This window comes from Papaver somniferum, chromosome 11 (genome assembly GCF_003573695.1).
Source record: "Papaver somniferum cultivar HN1 chromosome 11, ASM357369v1, whole genome shotgun sequence".
Taxonomy (NCBI): Eukaryota; Viridiplantae; Streptophyta; class Magnoliopsida; order Ranunculales; family Papaveraceae; genus Papaver; species Papaver somniferum.
Window position 1 is genome coordinate 35,950,419 of NC_039368.1, and position 5,299 is coordinate 35,955,717.

Consider the following 5,299-nt stretch of genomic DNA (forward strand, 5'->3'; position numbering starts at 1 on the left):
ACGCGAACCTAAGCCTAAAATTTTGACTAGAACGAGACCGATAGGGTAACGATCTTAACAGGAAAGTCATTTGAAAAATATTGGTTACTCTTTTAAGCATACTTCGAAGTTCTTGACGGTTTCTGTAAGTTGAACGCGTGACTGCGCCGCCTTGTAATACCGGTGAGGCCTTGGATATCAAAGCTCCACCGAGCTTCCCTCGCCTCTATTCAACTTACGTTAACTCGGATTGATTCCAGAGGGGTTTGCTTAAACTGTAACGAATTCCCGTTCGAAGGATTAGAAGCTGGTCTAAAAACAATCTAAGTGGAGCCATCATGCTTTTTGTTTGCTAGAAATCAATAGGTTTGATTTGGTTGAGTCGTCCTTGATATGTGTTTGCTTACCCTTCCAATTTACAAAATTTTATTGTATGCCTGAACGTAAAAGAGACGCACTAGGTAGATTTGTTAAAGAGAAACCTAGTATTTCGAAGCGTCTCGATTACCTTAATCTAGAGAGTCCGACTTTTGAAGAGTCTGTTTCTGAACGTCCTTTGACTGAGGAGAGAATCCCTGTTGCTCCGATAGCGCCAGAAATGGCAAATTTGAAAGCTTTGTTGAATCCAACTAGGACTAGTCATCCCTCATGTATCAGGTTAGCTGAGACGGAAGCAACTTATGAACTTAAACCTGGGACCTTACAGCTACTCCCAATCTTTTTAGGGAAAGAAAATGAAAACCCATATTTCCATGTTAGGGACTTTGAGGAAATTTATAGTACCCTCAGGATTAGAAACTTAGATGATGATGCTTTGAAACTTAGGTTATTCCCCTTTTCCCTGAAAGATAAAGCTAAACCGTGGCTATATAGTTTGGCTTCCGGGTCAATAGAAACGTATGAACAACTTACATCTGCCTTTTTGAACAATTTTTTCCCTAGGCACAAAACATCGTCTATTAGGACGCAAATTTGCACGTTTTCTCAACAGGAGGGAGAAACTTTGTATAGGTATTTGGAAAGGTTCAATGATTTATTAGCCCAATGTCCTCATCATGGTTTAGAAAAGGTTAGGTTAGTTCAGATCCTTTATGAGGATTTAGATTATACCACCACAACCACAGTAGAATCTATGTGTACTGGTGGATTTGAGAACCAAACAGTTGATGAAGAGATGACATATTTACATGAAGTCGCCGAAAAAACCCAACAATGGGAAAGTAGTAGGGGACCCCAGAAAACAATTCTTCTTAGCAGAGGAAACGTTAATAGGGTAGAAGGAGGCTATGAATCAAATGCCAAAATTGCTGCTAACGCGAAAAGGTTAGAAGCTTTAGAAGTGGGTAACACTAGTGGTAGATTGGAGCCTCTTTGGGAAGGCCAGAATAATGAAGAGAAATCCAATGCTCTATATAATAACACTAGGTTTGATAATCGTCAGAAGTTTGACCCATATTCAGAAACCTATAATCCTGGTTGGAGGAACCATCCGAACTTTTCATGGTCTAAGGGCCAGAGTCAGGGTCAGTCTAATAATTCTAATGCTCCCCCAAGTTTTGGCTACACTAGGAATACATCAGGCCCAGAAAATAAAACGACTAGCTTAGAGGAATCTATTAAGATGTTAGCAAAAACTCAGGAAATGTTAGCACAAAGCCAAGTTAGTTTTCAACAGGAAACCAAGCAGAATTTTCAAACTAATGCTCAGAGCCTTGTTAAGTTAGAACTTCAAGTCGGCCAAATAGCTAAGACCTTAAGTGAGAGAGATAATGGTAGGTTCCCTAGTCAGACTAATCCCAATCCTAGAGGAGTTCATGAAGTAGGTACAAAACCATCGAATCAATTGAATGCTATTAGAACCCTTAGGAGTGGTAGAATAGTAGACAATTAGGTAACCATGCCCGATAGTGAACATACTGTAGTTCACCCCTCAGGAAAACTAGCTAAGGAAACTGATAAAATTTCTGATGATGCCAACTCAGTCCCTGAGAGGTCTGATTCTGTGCCTAGAGCCCCATTTCCTCAGCTATTAGTAACACCAAAGAAGGAATCGAACTTTAATGACATATTCGAGGTTTTTAAGCAAGTTACCATAAACCTTCCTTTATTAGATGCAATTAGGAAAATTCCTGCTTATTCCAAGTTCCTTAAGGATATGTGTACGCGAAAGCGAAAACTTAGCGTCCATAAGAAAGCCTTTTTAGCTAGTCACGTAAGTTCAATTATTCAAAACACTACAACTCCAATGTACAAAGACCCAGGTTCCCCTACCATTGCTTGTACAATAGGTAAACGCCGGGTAGAAAAAGCTTTACTTGACTTAGGATCTAGTGTGAACCTACTTTCCTACCATGTGTACTTACAGCTAGGACTTGGTGAAATAAAACCTACTCAAATAACACTGCAGTTAGCTGATAGGTCTGTTAAAATTCCTCGAGGTGTTATTGAGTATGTCCTTATTGAGGTCGACAAGTTTATCTATCCAATGGATTTCGTGGTCCTAGATACCCAACCTGTCCCTGACCCAGAGAACCAGATACCTGTGATTTTAGGTCGCCCATTTTTAGCTACGTCTAATGCGATCATTAACTGTCGAAATGGTGTGATGAATTTATCTTTTGGTAATATGACTATAGAGATGAACATTTTTAATGTCAGTAAGCTACCTTATGAGCTAGATGACACATGTGTTGAAGAGGTGAACATGATAGAAGCCTTAGTTCAGAAGTCATTACCAAACATTTTATTTGAATACCCATTAGAAAGTTGTGTATCCCATTTTGGTTTAGATTTTGATGATGATAGCACTATTTAACAAGTGAATGCTCTATTAGATTCTACCCCTGTGTTAGACACTGATAGATGAAAAGCTAGGTCCGAACCGTTACCAGTTTCTGAGACTACCCTAATTCCTTCTTTAGAAGAGCCCCCAAAGTTGGACCTTAAACCATTACCCGATACTCTACAGTATGTGTTTTTAGGCCCATCTGAGACTTTACCTATGATTGTAGCTTCCGATTTGAATAGTGATCAGGAGAGTAGGCTAGTAAAAGTACTTCAATACAAGAAGGAAGCTTTAGGGTGGACTATAACAGACATTAAGGGTATAAGTTCTACTGTGTGTATGCATCAGATTCATTTATAGGAAGTTCCAAACCTTCTAAGGAGATGCAACGTCGACTGAACCCTAACATGAAAGAGGTAGTTCGAAAAGAGGTGCTTAAGTTGTTAGATGCGGGTATTATTTACCCAATTTCAGACAGTAAGTGGGTTAGCCCTGTTCAGGTTGTCCCCAAGAAATCAGGTATCACTGTAGTCCAGAATGATAATAATGAATTAATCCCAACCCGAGTGACCACGGGATGGCGTGTGTGTATTGATTATAGGAAATTGAACAAGGTCACAAGGAAGGACCACTTTCCCCTTCCCTTAATCGACCAGATGCTAGAGAGATTAGCTGGACATAGTCACTACTGCTTTTTAGATGGATACTCCGGCTATAATCATATCGTTATTGCCCCAGAAGACCAAGAGAAAATCACTTTTACCTGTCCCTTTGGTACCTTTGCGTATAGACGCATGCCTTTCGGGCTTTGTAATGCCCCTGCGACTTTTCAGCGTTGCATGATGAGCATATTTTCTGACATGGTAGAACGGTTTTTAGAGGTCTTTATGGATGATTTTTCAGTGTTTGGTTCATCTTTTGATGAGTGCTTGCATCATTTGACATTAGTGTTGACTAGGTGTAAGGAAAAGAATTTAGTGCTTAATTGGGAAAAATGTCATTTCATGGTTGAATCAGGAATTGTCTTAGGGAACATCGTTTCTTCAAAAGGTATAGAGGTAGACAAAGCCAAAATAGACCTTATTAAGACTCTACAGGTCCCCAAAACCGTGAAAGATATTAGGTCATTCTTAGGGCATGCAGGTTTTTACCGTCGATTCATTAAGGATTTTAGCTTGATTTCTAGACCTCTTTGAAATTTGCTTGAAAAAGATGTTAAGTTTTTCTTTGATGATGCTTGCTTAAAGGCTTTTGATAAGCTTAAAACTTTACTCACTACTGCCCCGATAGTCCAGGCACCTAACTGGAACCTACCCTTTGAAATTATGTATGATGCTTCAGATTATGCTATAGGCGTTGTGCTAGGTCAGCGAGAAAACAAATTACTCCATGTGATTTACTATGCTGGCAAAACTCTGAATGATTCCCAAATGAACTATACAACTACCGAGAAGGAATTGCTAGCCATCGTGTTTGCCTTGGATAAGTTTAGATCCTATTTATTAGGTTCTAAGATCGTAATTTATACTGATCATGCTGCTTTGAAATACCTTTTGTCTAAGAAGGATACCAAACCTAGATTGATTAGATGGATCCTTTTGTTACAAGAATTTTGTCCAGACATTAGAGACAAAAAGGGTGCAGAGAATGTGGTAGCATACCACTTGTCTAGGCTAGTTTTTAGTTCCCCTAATAATTCCCTTCCTATAAGGGACAATTTTCCTGATGAACAATTGTTCTCTGTTTCCCAATCACCTTGGTATGCAAATATAGTGAATTATCTTGTTACTGGTCGAATGCCTCAACATTGGGGTAAACAAGATCGTTCTAGGTTTTTAGCCGAGGTTAAGAATTTCTTTTGGGACGATCCTTATCTGTTTAAGTATTGTCCGGACCAGATTATTAGGAGATGTGTATCTGAGAGTGACTAGTCTAGTATTATCTCCTTTTTGTCATGAACATGCATGTGGGGGTCAATTTAGTGCTAAGAAGATTGCTGCTAAGATTTTGCAGTGTGGATTTTTACTGGCCTTCGTTGTTTAAAGATTCACATAGTCATTGTGTTTCTTGTGAGCGTTTCCAGAAGTTAGGAACCATTTCCCGTAGAAATATGATGCCTTTGAACCCTATTTTAGTGATTGAGGTATTTGATGTGTGGGGCATTGAATTTATGGGTCCATTTCCTATTTCGTTTGGTTATCTTTACATACTTGTCGCTGTAGACTATGTGTATAAGTGGGTTGAGGCGGTTCCGTGTAAAACGAATGACCACAGGGTCGTAGTCCAGTTTTTGAAAGAGAATATACTTACACGTTTTGGTACGCCGCGAGCTATAATTAGTGATGGAGGTTCACACTTTTGTAATAGACAGTTTTCTCTTTTAATGAAACAATACGGTATTACCCATAAAGTAGCAACCCCATATCACCCTCAGACTAGTGGTCAGGTAGAGGTTTCCAATAGGGAAATTAAACGTATTCCAGAGAAAACAGTTAATCCAAACAGGAAAGATTGGTCGTCGAGGCTAACTGATGC

General features: G+C 39.3%; 1 pseudogene; it reads right to left on the reverse strand.

The window, feature by feature from the left end:
* Positions 1-941: 941 nt before the first annotated feature.
* Positions 942-1,041, reverse strand: LOC113325458 (annotated as a pseudogene).
* Between the last annotated feature and the right edge of the window lie 4,258 nt (positions 1,042-5,299).